The sequence below is a fragment of the Saimiri boliviensis genome, chromosome 3 (assembly GCF_048565385.1).
Source record: "Saimiri boliviensis isolate mSaiBol1 chromosome 3, mSaiBol1.pri, whole genome shotgun sequence".
NCBI classification, from domain to species: domain Eukaryota; kingdom Metazoa; phylum Chordata; class Mammalia; order Primates; family Cebidae; genus Saimiri; species Saimiri boliviensis.
This window is the reverse complement of record NC_133451.1, coordinates 66,849,197-66,869,956: the sequence shown is the minus strand read 5'-3', so window position 1 is coordinate 66,869,956 and position 20,760 is coordinate 66,849,197. Positions and strand designations below refer to the sequence as shown.

Genomic DNA, 20,760 nt, shown 5'->3' with positions numbered 1-20,760 from the left:
AACATTTGCTCAAAGAAGGATTCAATAAATATTATCTGAATGAATTGAAGAAAAAAATAGGGAGAAAATATATTTTTTTCATTAAAAAATGGCATTTATTTGTAGACATGACAAAAATGTGTAGGGATAAATTCATATTTCTTTTAATTTAAAAATTATCAGTAGCTTGATCTTCCACTTTATTAACAACTTAAGGCCTATGCTGAGTTTCTTTTATTCACTTTTTTGGATCCACACCACACCCTCTCCACCCTCGTCTGTGCTACAGGAAGCTGACCTGCACGGACTGTGTCTATTGAATTTTTTGCCCTCTGTGTTCCATGAGGTTCTGTCAGTGGGAAGCCTGGTGGCGGATTGAGGTTGATAGAAGAATGAGGTAAGAATATTAATTTCCTTGCTCCCTACCTTCTGGGTCATTGGGAAGCTACAGTTCTGGTTGGGCAGTCATTTCCAAACAGCCACCCACTCCTGCTCCCTCCCCTTGCTTCTTCAGGCCTAGAAATAATACCATCTCTCCATCTTGCTAGCGCTGGCATAGTTTGGTTTTCTAAATTCTTCCTGCATGTTTGTGAACAGTACTCTTCTCAAATTGCCTAGTTCAAATGGGCCTTCCGAATCTTGCCAGAACTCTAACTATTAAAACATCTTTGTTCACAATTCTGAATAAGATCTTGAAAAGGGGGCAGATTTTACAGTTGACAGTAGAATCCTCTAGTGTTTTTTTAATCCGAAGATATAATAATGAATATCAAGAGGATCTTTTAAGGCAGTGTTCGTTAGCAGAAATGTGCTAAGAGTTTTACTATGGGCAAGGGTGAATGCTTTTGAAAATGAATAATATAAACTATAGTTAGAAAACAGCATAAAACCAGCTGTTTCATAGCAGAGAAAAGCTATAAACCAGGAAAAACATTATTATTATCAGTTTTCGATCCATAGAAATGATGCAATTTAATCTTAAAAATTTTAAGAACAATAAATAGTAAGAATCAGTAGATCATAAATGCCTCCATTATTCTATCCATTTTTATATCCTATACTTTCAACGCTTAGAACAGCACCTTGTACATGAGTACTGAGAAACTGCTTATTCAATTAACTAATCAGGAAGAATACTGTAAACAAAACAGAAAATACCATCTTATACTTGCATAAAAAGTAAGATTTTACACTGAAATATGAAATGACAATCCAGTTATTATATAACAATAAAGACACAAGCAACTAAAAGACAGAACCAGAAAATAGTAAATACTCATAAATAAATATATAAAAATGATTGATATGTACATAGACTAAAACTACTGGACTTGTACTAAAACAATAGTTATCATTTTTTAAGTGAATACATCTATTAAGTACATCACATATACTATTAATAACTTTAATCTGCATGTTCCTGTTACGTGGAGGTAATTAAGGAAGGCCTAGGAGGAGGTGATAACTGTGTTAACTCAGAAAGAAGAAAGAGACATTGTCCAAGAAGATGAAAGGAGAAAGAAAGTTCCAGGTAGAACACCAGCATGTACAAAATTGCAGAGACAAGACAGCAGGATGCATTTCAGGAACTTCAGACATTTCAGTCCTAAAGAAGGGGTGAAATTTGCCAGGAGACAAAGCAGGATTTTATCATGAAGACCATGGGAAGCTATTATTTTTACATAAAAATATCATCATCTAACATTTGTTTTAGGCGTGTGTATGACACAGTAGTGTAAAGATGATTGTTTAGTTATTTAGTTATTAAGACTAAAATGAATAATAAGGGTAAGTAATATATAAAGCACAGACGCTAGTTCTTTTCTTTCTTAGATTGTTGCTGTGCTGCTTTTTGCATCCCTGCATTATTATGCCAGTATGCATTCTAAGAAAAGCCACCTATGGCTTTGTGTCCCCCAGTCAGCTGTTTGGTCTGTCCGGCAGATCTCCACTGGTGTTTATACGAACCATATCTTTTGGAGTTGTACATCCTTTGTCTAACACCCTAGCAAGGCTCTGCAGCACTCACTGGGACAAGAGCACCACCTTGTGTTGCATCACTGGCTGTTCACAATTCTCAACGTGCTTTGTTTTCGCTTCAGCTAGAGCTGCTCCAAGGCCTCCGAAGCTTCCTCCCAGGGGTAGCATGGAGTAGAAAACTGTTAACAAATATTTTTCCAAATATAACAAAAAGGGAGTCCACACCCTTTTTTCAATACAGCAATAGTGCTAATGCCTAAGATTAGTATATTGGTTGCTACAAGCTGGAAAATGCTTAGCTTATGTCCTCTGAACTCTTGCTATTTATTTTTGTTTTTAACAGATGTATGCTTTAAGAAATGTTTTCAATGCAACTAAAATTATGATCTAGGAGCTAAAAGTCAGTTAAATGTAAATTTACCCTGTTCTGTCTTATAGAGGCCCACAGTCAATAAGGTTTTTGAAACAATTCCAAGGAGTTCTTTGAAAGTACATTCCTTGATTTCTGCAAGGCTTTGCAAGCTGAACAACTATTTAAACTATTTTAAAAGAATTATTGGAGAAAAAAGTTTTCTTAAATTCCTGGAGAAGGACCATGCATAGATTCTTTCTGCCTCCTCCTCCCTACACCACATCACAGGGAGTTTTGTCTTACTTTTCTATTTTTCAGGCTTTACTTTTTTCTCATATTTATTGCAAAATGAGCTCTAAATAAGTAGAAGCTTATTACTATTTTCTTAGAGTAGAAGCCAACATACTACCACTAAAAATGCTACTGAGCACACATGATGAACATGCAACGAAAATGGAAAAATCCATTAATGTATTATTATTCCCATTTCAAGATGGGAAACTGAAGCTCAGAGAGGATTACAGAAGTTCAAACAGCTAGTAAGAGGTACAGTCATTTCAAATCCAGGTCTCTTGGACTCAGCACTTGTACCCCAAACTATTATGCTTTATTGTTTCTAACCATAGCATTCCAAATCATAAACATATATTAATACAACCACCTCTTAAGTAGAATCCAAACAAATTATATGCAAATGTCAAAACTGACACAAATTTTTTTAAAAGTTGATCATTAAAAACTTACTGCAAAACTACAGTAACAAGGGTGGCTGGCAAGATGGCAAACTAGGAACAGCTCTGGTCTGCAGCTTCCAGCAAGATCAACGCAGAAGGCGGGTGATTCTGCATTTCCAAGTGAGTTACCCAGCTCATCTCATTAAGACTGGTTAGACAGTGAATGCAGCCCACAGAGTGTGAGTGGAAGCAAGCTGGGGCATAACCTCACCCAGGAAGCATAGGGGATCCAGGAACTCCCTCCCCTAGCCAAGAAAAGCCATAGGGGACTGTGCTATGAGGAACAATGCAGTCTGGCCCAGATACTATGCTTTTCCCAGTCTTCGCAACCCAAAGACTAGGAGATTCCCTTGGGGGTCTACAACTCCAGGGCCCTGGGTTTTTGAGTAGGTGGTTTTCCCCTCACAGCTTAAACAAAGCTTCTGGGAAGTTTGAACTGGGCAGAACCCACCACAGCACCACAGAGTTTCTGTAACCAGACTGCCTCTCTAGATTCCTCTTCTCTAGGCAGGGCATTTCTCAAAGAAAGGTGGCAGCCCCGGTCAGGGACTTATATATAAAACTCCCATCTCCCTGGGACAGAGCACCTAGGGGAAGGTGCAGCTGTGGGTACAGCTTTGGCAGATTTAAACATTCCTGCCTACCAGCTCTGAAGAGAGCAGCATACGTCTCAGCACAGCACTCAAGTTCTGCTAAGGGACAGACTGCGTCCTCAATTGGGTCCATGACCCACGTGCCTCCTCCCAGCAGGGGTCAACAGACAGCTCATACAGGAGAGCTCCGGCTAGCATCTGGCAGGTGCCCCTCTGGGATGAGCTTCCAGAGGAAAAAACAGGCAGCAATTTTTGCTGGTGAAACCCAGGTAAACAGGGTCTGACATGGACCTCCAGCAGACCTGCAACAGAGGGCCTTGACTGTTAGAAGGAAAACTAACAGAAAGGAATATAATCAACATCAACAAAAAGGATATCCACATAACCTTTCCATCTGAAAGTCACCAACATCAAAGACCAAAGGTAGATAAATCCACTAAGACAAGGAAAACCTAGCACAAAAAGGCTGAAAATTCCAAAACCAGAATACCTCTTCTCCTCCAAAGGATCACAACTGCTTGCCAGAAAGGGAACAAAACTGGATGGGGAATGAGTTTCATGAATTGACAGAAGTAGGTTTCAATAGGTGGGTAATAACAAAGTCCTCTAAGCTAAAGGAGTGTGTTCTAACCCAAGGCAAGGAAGCTAACAACCTTGAAAAAAAAGTTAGAGGAATTGCTAACTAGAAAAACCAGGTTAGAAAACAACATAAATGACCTGATGGAGCTGAAAAACACAGCACGAGAACTTCATGAAGCATACATAAGTATCAACAGCCAAATCGATCAAGTAGAAGAAAGGATATCAGAGATTGCAGATCAACTTAATGAAATAAAGCATGAAGATACGATTAGAGAAAAAAGAATGAAAAGGAATAAACAAAGCCCCAAGAAATATGGGACTATGGGAAAAGACCAAACCTAGGTTTGACTGGTGTACCTGAAAGTGACAGCAAGAATGGGAAAGATCTAAAATCGATGCCACACAGCACAATTAAACAAACTAGAGAAGCAAGAGCAAACAAATTCAAAAGCTAGCAGAAGACAAGAAATAGATTAGAACAGAACTGAAGGAGATAGAGACATGAAAAACCCTTCAAAAAATCAATGAATACAGGAGCTGGTTTTTTGAAAAGATCAACAAAATAGATAGACAGCTAGCCAGACTAATAAAGAAGAAAACAGAGAAGAATCAGATAGACACAATAAAAAATGATAAAGAAGATATCACCACTGACCCCACAAAAATACAAACTACCATCAGAGAATACTCTAAACACCTCTCTGCAAATAAACTAGAAAATCTAAGAGAAATGGATACATTCCCGGACACATACACCCTCCCAAGACTAAACCAGGAAGTCAAATCCCTGAATAGACGAGTAACAAAAGCCAAAAGCAGTGGCAACAAAAGCCAAAATTGACACAATCGTATCTAATTAGACTAAAGAACTTCTGCACAGCAAAAGAAACTATCATCGGAGTGAACAACCTACGAACTGGGAGAAAATTTTTGCAATCTATTCATCTGACAAAGGGCTAATATCCAGAATCTAAAAGGAACTTAAACAAATTTACAAGAAAAAAAACAACCCTATTAAAATGTAGGAGAAAAATATCAACAGGCATTTCTCAAAAGAAGACATTTATGTGGCCAACAAACATTTTAAAAAGTTCATAATCACTGGTGATTAGAGAAATGCAAATCAAAACCACAATGACATACCATCTCATGCCAGTTAGAATGGCAATGATTAAAAAGTCAGGAAACAACAGATGCTGGAGAAGTTGTGGAGAACTAAGAATGCTTTTACACTGTTGGTGGGAGTGTAAATTAGTTCAACCATTGTGGAAGACAGCGTGGCAATTCCTCAAGGATCTAGGACAAGAAATAACATTTGACCCAGCAATCCCAAAGGATTTTAAATCATTCTACTATAAAGACACATGCGCACACATGTTTATTGCAGCACTGTTTACATAACAAAGACTTGGAACCAACCCAAATGCCCATTGGCGATAGAGTGAACAAAGAAAATGTGGCACATATACACCATGGAATACTATGCAGCTATATAAAAGGATGTGTTCATGTCCTTTGCAGGGACATAGATGAAGCTGGAAACCATCATTCTCAGCAAACTAACACAAGAACAGAAAACCAAACACCACATATTCCCACTCACAAGTGAGAGTTGAACAATGAGAACACGTGGACACAGGGAGGGGAACACCACACACCAGGGCCTGTTGGAGGGTGGAGAGGGTAGGGGAGGGATAGCATTAGGAGAAATACCTAATGTAGATGACAGATTGATGGGTGCAGCAAATCACCATGGCATGTGTACCATGTTACCTATGTAACAAATTAGCACCATCTGCACTTATATCCCAGAACTTAAAATATTTTTAAAAATCAAAAATTATAGTAACCAAGATAATGTGGTATTGGCATAAAAATAGGCAACACATTGGTTTAATAGAATTCATAGTCCGGGATGGGCACAGTGACTCATGACTGTAATTCCAGCACTTTGGGAGGTCGAGGTGAGAAGATGTCTTGAACCCAAGAGTTTGAGGTTGCAGTGAGCTGTGATTATGTAATTGCACTCTGTCCTAGGCAACAGAGTAAGATCCCATTTCTAAAAAATGTAAAAAACAAAATCCATACATCTATGTTCACCTAATTTTCAGCAAAGGTGCTAAGACCATTCAATTATGAAAATAATAGTCTTATGAAAAAGAATGCTGGGAAGATGGCCACCTAAGAACAGCTCAGGACTTCAGCTCCCAGTGAAAGTGCAGAGGGTGAGTGGACGCCGCATTTCCAGACGAACTCTTATTGCCCACAGACCAGGAGATACCCAGGCAGAGGGGTCGCCAGTGTCGCAGTCCCAGCCGGTGTGGCTGTTTTGGCCCCTGTGGGGCTGATTCCGCCTGCGTGGCTGCTGTGACCACTCCCTGTTGCTGCGGTTCTCCGTACAAAAGCCACTGGTCTGGGAGCCCTCTTAGCTGGCGAGCAGAGCCCTGAGACGGCAGAGTGGGCCATTCATCTGAAATAGCGAGTCAGGCCAGGAGATTCCTAGGCAAAAAATCCGCCAGGAGCTGGCACCGCAGTTCGAGCCAACTCCGTGAGTCGCAGTACGGGAGATCCCGGCGCCTTTTCAACAAGCGACCGGAACTCGGGGTCATTCAACTTAAAAGAAAAGACTCTGAGTCAGTGAGCCAGGTGATCAGGCTCGGTTGGTCCCAGCCTTCCACCCCCAACAACAACGAAAACAAAAACAGTAATTGGAAACCCTCTGGGTTGAGCCCTTCAAACCAAGCACAGCTGAACCTGGACGGCCAAGCTCGGTGGGGGAGGGGCTTCCGCCATTACTGAAACTCTCCACCGCTACAGAGGCAGGCCCCCGTTGCCGAGGCAACCCGCCGTTGCCGAGGCAACCTCCCACAACAGAGAGAGTCCGCCATAACAGAGGTGGGGCCACCATTGCCGAGACAGTTCTAACTACGCCCATATAAAAAGGACTACAGGGAAGAGCTCAGGGCAGCTGGGCGGAGCCCACAGCAGCTCAGCAAAGCCCCTGCGGGCAGGCAGTGGCTAGGCGTGCTGCTAGCTGGGCGGGTCAGACCTGAAAGAAAACTCAAAAAAGGCAGTAGTGCAACGGAAACTCATAAAGCTCCAACTCCCTGGGACAGAGACAGACAACAGGTGGATAAACCCACAAAAATGGGAAGAAACCAGCGTAAAAAGGATGAAAACTCCCGAAACCAGAACACCTCTCCTCCTAAAAGGGATCACAACTCCTCACCAGCAAGGGAACCAGACTGGATGGAGAAGGAGAGTGATGAAATGACAGAATCAGACTTCAGAAGGTGGGTAGTAAGAAACTACAGCGAGCTAAAAGAACATGTTCTAACCGCACGCAAAGAAAATAGGAACCTTGAAAAAAGATTGGACGAACTGCTGACGAGAATGGACAGCATAGAGAGGAGTATAAGTGAATTGATGGAGCTGAAAAACGCAACGCGAGAACTTCGTGAAGCATGCACAAGCTTCAACAGCCGAATAGACCAAGCAGAAGAAAGGATATCAGAGGTCGAAGATCAACTCAATGAAATAAAAAGAGAAGGCAAGAACAGAGAAAAAAGCACGAAAAGGAATGAACAAAATCTTCAAGAAATGTGGGACTATGTGAAAAGACCTAATCTACGTCTGATAGGTGTACCTGAATGTGATGAAGAGAATGAACCCAAGCTGGAAAATACTCTTCAGGATATTATCCAGGAAAACTTCCCCAACCTAGCAAGACAGACCAATATTCAAATCCAGGAAATACAGAGAACACCGCAAAGATATTCCACAAGAAGAGCAACCCCAAGGCACATAATCGTCAGATTCACCAAGGTTGAAATGAAAGAGAAAATGCTAAGGGCAGCCAGAGAGAAAGGTCGGGTTACCCACAAAGGGAAGCCCATTAGACTCACAGCAGATCTCTCAGCAGAAACCCTACAAGCCAGAAGAGATTGGGGGCCAATATTCAACATCCTTAAAGAAAAGAACTTTCAACCCAGAATCTCCTATCCAGCCAAACTAAGCTTTATAAGCGAAGGAAAAATAAAATCCTTTGTGAACAAGCAAGCACTCAGAGATTTCATCACCACCAAACCTGCTCTACAAGAACTCCTGAAAGAGGCTCTACACTTATAAAGGAACAACCAGTACCAGCCACTCCAAAAACACACCAAATGGTAAAAGAGCATCATCACAATCAAGAATCTGCATCAACTAACCAACAAAACAGCCAGGTAGCATCAAAATGACAGTATCAAAATCACACATAACAATACTATCCCTAAATGTCAATGGACTAAATGCCCCAATCAAAAGACACAGACTGGCAAACTGGATAAAAAGCCAAAACCCATCAGTGTGCTGTATACAGGAAACCCATCTTACATGCAAGGATACACAAAGGCTCAAAATAAAGGGATGGAGGAAGATCTACCAAGCAAATGGAGAGCAAAAAAAGGCAGGAGTTGCAATTCTCATCGCTGATAAAATAGACTTTAAAGCAACAAAGATCAAGAGAGACAAAGAAGGACATTACATAATGGTAAAAGGATCACTGCAACAAGAAGAGCTAACGATCCTAAATATATACGCACCCAATACAGGAGCACCCAGATACATAAGGCAAGTTCTTAATGACCTAGAAAGAGACTTAGACTCCCACACAATAATAGTGGGAGACTTTAACACCCCACTGTCAATATTAGACAGATCATCCAGACAGAAAATCAACAAGGATATCCAGGACCTGAATACAGACCTGGAACAAGCAAACCTAATAGACATTTACAGAACTCTCCACCCCAAATCCACAGAATATACATTCTTCTCAGCACCACATCACACCTACTCTAAAATTGACCACATAATTGGCAATAAATCACTCCTCAGCAAATGCAAAAGAACAGAAATCATAACAAACAGTCTATCAGACCACAGTGCAATCGAGTTAGAACTCAGAATGCAGAAACTAACTCAGAATCACACAGCTTCATGGAAACTGAACAACTTGCTCTTGAATGTTGACTGGATAAACAATGAAATGAAGGCAGAAATAAAGATGTTCTTAGAAACCAATGAGAATGAAGACACAACATACCAGAATCTGTGGGACACATTTAAAGCAGTCTCTAGAGGAAAATATATAGCAATGAGTGCCCACATGAGAAGAAAGGAGAGGTCGAAAATTGACACCCTATCATCAAAATTGAAAGAGCTAGAGGAGCAAGATCAAAAAAACTCAAAACCTAGCAGAAGACAGGAAATATCTAAGATCAGAGCAGAACTGAAGGAAATAGAGACACAAAAAACTCTTCAAAAAATCAATAAATCCAGAAGCTGGTTTTTTGAAAAGATCAACAAAATAGACAGACCACTAGCCAGATTAATAAAAAAGAAAAGAGAGAATAACCAAATTGATGCAATAAAAAACGATAAAGGGGATATCACCACAGATTCCACAGAAATCCAAACCATCATCAGAGATTATTACAAACAACTCTATGCACATAAATTAGTAAACCTGGAAGAAATGGATAAATTCCTGGACACCTGCATCCTCCCAAGCCTAAACCTGGAAGAAGCCGAAACCCTGAATAGACCAATAACATGGTCTGAAGTCGAGGCAGCAATAAAGAGCCTACCACCCAAAAAAAGCCCAGGTCCAGATGGGTTCACAGCTGAATTCTACCAGACATACAAAGAGGAGCTGATACCATTCCTTCTAAAACTATTCCAGACAATCCAAAAAGAGGGAATCCTTCCCACATCATTTTACGAGACAAACATCATCCTGATACCAAAACCCGGCAGAGACTCAACAAGAAAAGAAAATTTCAGGCCAATATCCATGATGAACATAGATGCAAAAATCTTCAATAAAATACTGGCAAACCGATTGCAACAGCATATCAAAAAGCTCATCCACCATGATCAAGTAGGATTCATCCCGGGGATGCAAGGCTGGTTCAACATACGCAAGTCCATAAACGTAATTCACCGCATAAACAGAACCAAAGACAAAAACCACATGATTATCTCAATTGATGCAGAGAAGGCTTTTGACAAAATTCAACAACCCTTTATGCTAAAAACCCTCAATAAACTAGGTATTGATGGAACGTATCTCAAAACAATAAAAGCTATTTACGACAAACCAACAGCCAATATTTTACTGAATGGGCAAAAACTGGAAGCATTCCCTTTGAAATCTGGCACTAGACAAGGATGCCCTCTCTCACCACTCCTATTCAATATAGTACTGGAAGTTCTAGCCAGAGCAATCAGGCAAGAAAAAGAAATAAAGGGTATTCAAATTGGAAAGGAGGAAATCAAATTGTCTCTATTTGCAGATGACATGATTGTATATCTGGAAGACCCCATCATCTCAGCCCAAAATCTCCTGAAACTGATAAACAACTTCAGCAAAGTCTCAGGATACAAAATCAACGTGCAAAAATCACAAGCATTCCTGTACACCAGTAATAGACTTCAAGAGAGCCAAATCAAGAATGAACTGCCATTCACAATTGCTACAAAGAGAATAAAGTACCTAGGAATACAACTAACAAGGAACGCAAAGGACCTCTTCAAGGAGAACTACAAGCCATTGCTCAATGAAATAAGAGAGGATACAAACAGATGGAGAAACATTCCATGTTCATGGTTAGGAAGAATCAACATTGTGAAAATGGCCATACTGCCCAAAGTAATTTACAGATTCAACGCTATTCCCATCAAGCTACCAATGACCTTCTTCACAGAACTGGAAAAAAACACCTTAAACTTCATATGGAACCAAAAGAGAGCCCGCATAGCCAAGTCAACTCTAAGCAAAAAGAACAAAGCAGGAGGCATCACACTACCGGACTTCAAACTATACTACAAGGCTACAGTAATCAAAACAGCATGGTACTGGTACCAAAACAGAGATATAGACCAATGGAACAGAACAGAGGCCTCACAGGAAATACAACATACCCACAACCATCTGATCTTCGACAAACCTGACAAAAACAAGCAATGGGGAAAGGACTCCCTGTTTAATAAATGGTGTTGGCAAAACTGGCTAGCCATGTGCAGAAAGCAGAAACAGGACCCCTTCCTGACACCTTACACCAAAATTAACTCCAGATGGATTAAAGACTTAAACATCAGACTTAACACCATAAAAACCTTAGAGGAAAATCTAGGCAAAACCATTCAGGACATAGGTGTAGGCAAGGACTTCATGACCAAAACGCCAAAAGCAATGGCAACAAAAGCCAAAATAGACAAATGGGACCTAATCAAACTCCACAGCTTCTGCACGGCAAAAGAAACAGTCAGTAGAGTGAATCGGCAACCAACAGAATGGGAAAAAATTTTTGCAGCCTACCCATCTGAGAAGGGGCTGATATCCAGAATCTACAAAGAACTAAAGCAGATCTACAAGAAAAAAACAAACAAGCCCATTCAAAAATGGGCAAAGGACATGAACAGATACTTTACAAAAGAAGACATACAGGAGGCCAACAAACATATGAAAAAATGCTCATCATCACTGGTCATCAGAGAAATGCAAATCAAAACCACACTGAGATACCATCTCACACCAGTTAGAATGGCGATCATTAAAAAATCTGGAAACAACAGATGCTGGAGAGGATGTGGAGAAATAGGAACACTTCTACACTGTTGGTGGGAATGTAAATTAATTCAACCATTGTGGAAGACAGTGTGGCGATTCCTCAAGGACCTAAAAATAGAAATCCCATTTGACCCAGCAATCCCATTACTGGGTATATATCCAAAGGATTATAAATCATTCTACTACAAGGACACGTGCACACGAATGTTCATTGCAGCACTGTTTACAATAGCAAAGACCTGGAACCAACCCAAATGCCCAACGATGATAGACTGGATAGGGAAAATGTGGTACATATACACCATGGAATATTACGCAGCCATCAAAAAGGATGAGTTCACGTCCTTTGTAGGAACATGGATGAACCTGGAAACCATCATTCTCAGCAAACTGACACAAGAGCAGAAAATCAAATACCGTATATTCTCACTCATAGGCAGGTGTTGAACAATGAGAACACATGGACACAGGGAGGAGAGCACTACACACTGGGGTCCGTTGGGGGGAAATGGGGGAGGGGCGGGGGGTGGGGAAGTGGGAAGAGATAGCATGGGGAGAAATGACAGATACAGGTGAGGGGACAGAAGGCAGCAAACCACACTGCCATGTGTGTACCTATGCAACAATCTTGCATGTTCATCACATGTACCCCGAAACCTAAAATGCAATAAAATAAAATAAAATAAAATAAAAAGATTAGAACAATAAAAAAAAAAAGAGAGATATTAATCTTGGTCAAGTATGAGAAAGGGCATGGGTTCAAAACAATAATCAAGAGAATAATATACAGTGTCCAAAAAGGAAGTTATAATTTAAAAAAAGATAAGTAGTGCATGTGTATTTCTATTTACTTTAACAAGTTGGGGAACTTTATTAAAACACAAATACTCTGCTTCTTAAAAAAAAAAAAGAAAAGAAAATAATAGTCTTATTACCAAATTGTGCTGGGGCAATTGGATAGCCACATGCAAAAATAATAAAATTGGACCTTTACCTCACACCGTATACCAAAATTAAACCAAAATGGATAAAAGACCTAAATATAAGAACAAAAGTGGTCAATCTCTTAGAAGAAAATATAGGCAAAATTCTTTATGACTTTGGGTTATACAATGGTTTCTTATAAAAGACACCAAATCACAGCAACAAAAGAGTAAGCAGATAAAGTAGACTTTACCAAAATTAAAAACTTTCATGCTCTAAAGGGTACCATTGAGAAAGTGAGAAGTCAACCTACAGAATAGAAGAGCATTTTTGCAAGTCTTCTATTGATATGGGACTTGTATCTAGAATATAAAAAGAAATATTACAAATCAACAATAAAAAGATAAATAGCTGATAAGGTTTGGCTCTGTGTCCCCACCCAAATCTCACCTTGAATTGTACTCTCATAATTCCCACATGTTGTGGAACGGACTCTGTAGAAGATAATTTGAATCACGGGGGCAGTTTATCCCATACTGGTCTCATGAGATCTGATGGTTTTATCAAGTGTTTCTGGTTTTGCGTCTTCATCATTTTTCTCTTGCCGCAATCATGTAAGAAGTGCTTTTCTCCTCCCACAATGACTCTGAGGCCTCCGTAGCCACATGGAGTCCAATTAAACCTCTTTTTCTTTGAAGTCTCAGATATGTCTTATCAGTAGCATGACTATGGACTAATATAATAAATTGGTACCAGTAGAGTGTGGTGTTGCTGAAAAGATACCTGAAAATGTGGAAGTGACTTTGGCACTGGGTAGCAAGCAGAAGCTAGAAAAGTTTGAAGGACTCAGAAAACAGAAAAATGTGGGAAAGTTTGGAACTCCTAGAGATTTGTTGAATGGCTTTGATAGAAATGCTGATAGTGATATAAACAATGATTTCCAGGCTGAGTTGGTCTCAGATGGAAATGAGGAACTTGCTGGAAACTGGAGCAAAGGTGACTCTTACCATGTTTTAGCAAAGAGACTAGTGGAATTTTGCCCATCCTAGAGATTTGTGGGACTTTGAACTTGAGACAGATGGTTTAGGGTATCTGACAAAAGAAATTTCTAAGCAGCAAAGCATTCAAGAGGTGAGTTGGATGGTATTAAAAACACTCTCTTTTGACCAGGCACAGTGGCTCACACCTGTAATCCCAGGATAGGAGGCTGAGGTGGGCAGATCATCTGAGGTCAGGAGTTCAAGATCAGCCTGACTAACATCGAGAAAACCTGTCTCTAGTAAAAATACAACATTAGCCAGGAATGGTGGTGCATGCCCATAATCTCAGCTGCTCGGGAGGCTGAGGCTGGAGAATCACTTGAACCTGAGAGGCAGACATTGCAATGAGCCAAGATCATGCCATTGTACTCCAGCCTGGGCAACAAGAGCAAAAAAAATAATAATCATCAGTTTTAAAAGGGAGAGTGTAAAATTTGCAGCTTGGCAATATGATAGAAAAGAAAATTCCATTTTCTGAGGAGAAATTCAAGCCAGGTGCAGAAATTTGCATAAGTAATTAGAAGCCAAATGTTAATCCTCAAGACAATGGAAATGTCTCCAGGGCATGTCAGAGACATTTGCAGCAGCCCCTCCCATCACAGACCCGGAGGTTTAGGAGGAAAAAATGGTATCATGGGCAGGGCCTAGGGTCCCTGTGCTATGTGCAGTTTAGGGACTTGGTGTCCTGTGTCCCAGTTTCTCCAGCCATGGCTGAAAGGGACCAACATAGAGCTCAGGCCATGGCTTCAGAGGGTGAAATCCGCAAATGTTGGCAGCCTCTATATGCTGTTGATCCTGCAGGTGCACAGAAGTCAAGAGTTTGGGGTTTGGGACCTCCGCCTAGATTTCAGAAGATGTATAGAAACGCCTGAATGCTCTGGCAGAAATTTGATGCAGGGACAGGGCTCTCAGGGAGAACTTTTGCTAGGGCAGTGCAGAAGGTAAAATGTAGGGTTGGCTCTCTGTATGGAATTGGACCTCTTGCATCAGTGTGATCTGGATGTAAGACTTGGAGTCAAAAGAGATCATTTTGGAGCTTTAAAATTTGACTGCCCTGCTGGATTTCAGACTTGCATGGGCCCTGTAACCCCTTTGTTTTGGCCAATTTTCTCCCATTGGAAACAGTTGTATTTACTCAATACCTGTACCTCCATTATATCTAGGAAGTAACTAGCTTACTTTTGATTTTACAGGCTCACAGGCAGAAGGAACTTGCCTTGCGTCAGATAAGACTTTGTACTGTGGACTTTTGGGTTAATGCAGAAATTAGTTAAGACTTTTGGGAGTGTTGGGAATGCGTGATTGGTTCTGAAATGTGAGGACATGAGATTTGGAGGGGCCAGGAGTGGGATGATATGGTTTGGCTCTGTGTCCCCACCCAAGTCTCATCTTGAATTGTACTCCCATAATTCCCACATGCTGTGGGAGGCACCCAGTAGGACATAATTCAAATCATGGGGTCAGTTTTCCCCATACTGTTCTCGTGATAGTGACTAAGTCTCATGAGATCTAATGGTTTTCTGCTTTTGCATCGTTGTCATTTTTCTCTTGCAGCTGCCATGTAAGAAGTGACTTTCACCTCCCATCATGATTCTGAGGCCTCCCCAGCCATGGGGAACTGTAAATCAAATTAAACCTCTTTTCCTTCCCAATCTCAGGTATGTCTTTATCAGCAGCATGAAAATGGTCTAATACAGTATCCTAAATTAAAAATGAGCAAAGGACATGAATAGATAGTTCTCTAAAAATAATATACAAATAGTCAATAAGAACATGAAAAGATGATCAAAAGATGATTAGCCACAAGAGAAATTAAAATCAAAACCACCAGATGTCATTTCACAACCACTAAGATGACTCCCTTAAAAAAGACAGACAATAACAAATGTTAGCAAGAATGTGGAGATATTCAAATTCTCATTCATTGCTCATGGGCCTGTAAAATGGTGATGGCCACTTTGGAAAAATAGTCTGACAGTTCTTCAAAGTGTTAAACAGAGTTACCACATGATTCAGCAATTAGATATATGCCCAAGGAAAATAAAAATGTATCTACATAAAAACGCACACACATCTTCATAGCAGCATTACTCATAATAGCAAAAAGGAGAAACCACCCAAGTGTCCATCAATTGATGAATGGATAAACAAAATGTAGTATATTTATGTAATGAAATATTGTTTAATAATAAAAAGAAATGAAGTAGTTATACATGCCACTACATGCATAAACCTTGAAAAAAATGTTAAGTGAAAAATCTAGCACAAAGGACCACATATTCCATTATTCCATTTATAAGAATTTTCAAGGATGGGAAAATTACGGAAAGTAGATTGGCAGTTGCCTGATGCTAGTGAGGAAAAGAAGATTGTTGGGTGATGGCTAAGGAATGTAGGTTTTTTGCAAGGGGTAATGCAATGTATTAAAATTGTGTTAATGGGTGCATAACTCTGTGAATATACTAAAAACTCTTGAATTGTACACTTTAAGTGGGTAAATCAAATGACATGTGAATTATATCTTAAAAAGCCATAATAAACATATATGTGATGGTCATTCAGGAACATTTTACTTTGCACACAGAAGCACAGAGGCACGTGGTGATGCTGAGACAAAGTCTTAGGTCAGACATAAATGTGAAAACTGCAAGTCTCTAAAGCAGGCGTCCCCAGACTTTTTACACAGGGGGCCAGCTCACTGTCCCTCAGACCGTTGGAGGGCCACCACATACTGTGCTTCTCTCACTGACCACCAATGAAAGAGGTGCCCCTTCCTGAAGTGCAGCAGGGTGCCGGATAAATGGCCTCAGGGGGCCGCATGCGGCCCGTGGGCCGTAATTTGGGGACACCTGCTAGTAAAGCCTCATGTAGCTGCTCCTCAGAAATGTATTTAAGACATGATTGGTTTCAAAAACAAGAGAGTTAGTGAACAAACAAAAGTATACACAGTAGTAAAACTGCTGCAAAGGTTACCTTGATGATATTAAATTAACATAAGTTCATAGGAATAAGTTACTGCCATAGACAAAAAGCTTACTTTCAGGTTCCCTTTGCTATGGTGAGCTTAAAGAACCTGAAGAGAGGGAAAGACTGCAAAAAGAAGAATCTAGGAATGAGACAAAACTCTGAACCATCACATCTCTGACCTTAAAAAAAATTATAGACTAAAGATATTTTGTGACATAACTGCAAAGACAGCTTAAGTTTTATAAAAGTTTTTGTTTTGTATCATTTTTCTAAGCTGAGAAACTTACCTGAGGTATCAAAATACTTAGACTAATTTCACCTTGTTTCCCACATCAGAATAATGTATCTATTGTTTTATTTAATAATGTGGTTTATAAATAATATACAATATCTACAGTATTCTAATTTTGAAAGACTAACTTATATGGTTGGTTAGCTCAGTTTGTTAGAGTGTGAGGTTAATAAATGATTAATTTATATAAACAACAGAATTTTTAACTTGTTAAAATGAACAATAAAAATGACAGTTAAAAATAATATTGTGCACTAAAAACCTGGGGGTTGGGGGTGGACTCAGAGTATATCTAGAGTAGCGGTCCTCAACGTTTTTGGAACCAGGAACTGGTTTTGTGGAAGACAAGTTTTTTATGGACCAGGATGGGCAGTGTGATTTGGGAATGATTCAAGCACATTACATTTATTGTGCACTTTATTTCTATTATTATTACATTATAATATATAATGAAATAAGTATACAATTCATCATAATGTGGAATCAATAAGAGCCCTGAGCTTGTTTTCCTGCAACTAGGCAGTCCCATCCGGAGGTCATGGGAGACAGTGACAGATCATCCAGCATTAGATTCTTATAAGAAGCATGCAACCTAAATCCCTCGCATGCACAGTTCACAATAGGGTTTGCACTCCTATGAGAATTTAATGCTGCCACTGATAAGACAGGAGGTGGAGCTCAGGTGGTAATGCAAGCGATGGGGAGCAGCGTGAATACAGATGAAACTTCACTCACTTGCCTTCCACTCACCTCCTTGTGAGATCTGGTTCCTAACAGATCATGGACCAGTACTGGGACCCCTGATCTAGAGGGAACTTTAAAGTCTTAACTACATTTAAGGAGAGTATGAGGTAGGGGAAGGAGAAATGCATTTAAGTAAGCATAGAAATTAGAGTGAGAAAACTCAAGAAAGTAGCAGGGAGATAATAAACCTACGCCCAGAAACTAAAGAAATAGCAAATAAGCAATAGAAAAGAATACAGAATCTGACAGCTAGTGTTTGAAAAGGTTAACAAAATAAATAAGCTGTTAGCAATCAAGGCAAAAATTGATGAAATAAAGAAGTCACAAAAATAAGCAATATTAGGGCCAGGCACAGTGGCTTATGCCTGTAATCCCAGCACTTTGGGAGGCCAAGGCGGGCAGATCACCTGAGTTCAGGAGTTTGAGATCAGCCTGGCCAACATGGTGGAACCCTATCTCTACTAAAACATACAAAAATTAGCCAGGCATGCTGGTGCATGCCTGCAATCCTAGCTACTAGGGAGGCTGAGGCAGAAAGATTGCTTGAACCTGGGAGGCTGAGGTTGGAGGGTGACACTCTGTCTAAAAAAAAAAAAGCAATATTAGGAATGAAAACAGGAATCTAAGGAGTCTAAGCAGAAATAATAAGAAAATCCTTAAAATCATAAAATAATAGTGTAAATTTTAGTCCATTCTTTTCATTTTTACATACTTTATTTTGTTAATTTCAATAGAGGGTACATTCACATGGGTCTAAATTTAAAGAACTCCAAGTGCATATACTAAAAACTCTTGCCCATCTGTCCTCCAACCACCCAGTATCTCTCTCAAAGGTATCCCAATGTTTTCATTAACTCATGAATACTTCCAAAGACATTTTATTCATTTACAGGTTAATACACATATGACTTCTCTTACCACCTTTCTCATAAATAAAATAAATTTAGTTGGTACGTTTAAAAAATTCTCCTGGACAAAAATGTACAAGTACACTTTCACAAAACCTTCAAGAAATAGATAATTTCTATCTCATACAAGTTTCTTCAGGTAATGGAAAATGAGGGAGCTTCCAGATAGCTGACCACATGGAGGTTCCTGGAGGGTGGCTCATACCTTCCTTCCCCCACACCTCACCCTACAGCTTTCTTCATCAACATCCTTTGCAATATCCTTTACAATAAACTGGTACCCATAGTGTTTTCCTGAGTTCTGTGAGCTGCTTCAGCAAGTTCATCAAACCCAATGAGGGGGTCATAGGAACCCCAACTTGAAGCCAGTGAGTCAGAAGTTCCATAGGCTGGGACTTGGGACTGGTGGGTAGAGGGCAGTCTTGGAGACTGAGGCCTCAACCTGTTGGATCTAACATTATCTCTGGGTAAAGAGTGTCAGAACTGAATTAGAGGATACCCAGCTCGTGTCTGCTACTTGGTATGTGGGGAAAAAAAAAAACACACATTTGGTCCCAGATGGCTTCTGTGTCAACCATCATTCTCAGCAAACTGACACAAGAACAGAAAATCAAACACTGCATGTTCTCACCCACAGGTGGGTGTTGAACAATGAGAACACAGGGACACAGGGAGGGGAGCATCACACACTGGGGTCTGTTGTGGGGGGTGCCAAGGGAGGGACAGCGGGGGAGCCGGGAGGTCGGGGAGGGATAACATGGAGAGAAATGCCAGATGTAGGTGATGGGGGGATGGAGGCAGCAAACCACATTGCCATGTGTGTGGAGATAGATAGATAGATAGATAGACAGACAGACAGACAGACAGATAGATAGATAGATAGATAGATCGATAGATAGATAGATATAAAGGTTCTCTACTCAAAATCCTGGGGGTGGCTAAGGTGTTATGGTATATAATGATTTTTGTCCATGGTTCCTGGCTCATAGCCCTTGTTCGTCTTTTGTTATAATGTTGAGTATGTTAGGCCTCAGGCGCAGGCCTCTGACCTTTTTCTACCCACCTCTCACTCTAATGGTCCCTCATGAGAGGATTCCACTCTATACCCTGCAGAAGAAAAATGCCGATGTCATGATGCCTCCATAAACACCCAAGAGGACAGGGCTCAGAGAGCTTCCGGATAGCTGAACATGTAGAAGTTCCTGTAGGATGGCGCACCTAGGGAAAGCACAAAAGCTCCATACCCCTTCCCGCCTACCTCGCCCTACAGGTCTCTAACTGTATCCTTTGAAATATCCTTTAAAATAAAGTGGTAAATGAGAAAGAATGGAGATAAAAAGGAGAGAAAAGAAAGAGAAGGAAGGAAGAAAGGAAGGGAGGGAGGGAGGGGGAGGAAAAGGAGAGAGAAAGAGAGAGAAAAAAGAGAAAGAGAAAGAAAGAAAAGAAAAAGAAAAAAGAAGGAAGGAAGAGGAGGGAGGGAAGGAAGGAAGAAAGAGAAGGAGGGAGGGAGTGAGAGAGGGAAGGAAGGAAGGAAGGAAGGAAGGAAGGAAGGAAGGAAGGAAAGAAGGAAGGAAGGAAGGAAAAGAAAAGTGAGAAAGAAATTATGGAAGAGACCTACAGACATCAGTGCTAATTGGCTCATACAGTACTTATTCCAGCTCCTTAGAGCAGTCAGAGAAGCCATAGAAAACGTTGTATTTCCCAGAATCTCTTTTGTCAGATACCTTATGTGATTTGAGCTCTGCTATCAAACTTTACCCTTTTGAAACTTTAATATGGAAGTGAATCAAATGGGAAGAGGTTTAGAATGTAGGGCATCCATTTTGCTGCAGGGGCTGGTGACACGCTGTCATTCCTGATCAGTAACTGGGTATCTGCGTCCTGATGGCAGATACCTTCCTGATTAGCAGAGGTGATATGATTCTTAAGCTACCAGCTAGAGCAGCTTCTGTATTCTAACTTGGACTTACTGATTCAGTGGCTTCCTGATCATGGAAGAGATAGCAGCTTCATAATGTTTCAAATTCTTGATTAGAACACGCAGTAT

At 40.4% G+C, this 20,760-nt stretch overlaps 1 long non-coding RNA gene across 1 annotated transcript; it reads left to right on the top strand.

The window, feature by feature from the left end:
- The first annotated feature begins 318 nt into the window (after window positions 1-318).
- LOC141583903 (uncharacterized) lies at window positions 319-20,039 on the top strand. The gene is made up of 3 exons (XR_012516742.1): window positions 319-376; window positions 15,357-15,460; window positions 19,827-20,039. It is a non-coding gene; the product is annotated as an uncharacterized LOC141583903 (long non-coding RNA).
- The last annotated feature ends 721 nt before the right edge of the window (window positions 20,040-20,760 follow it).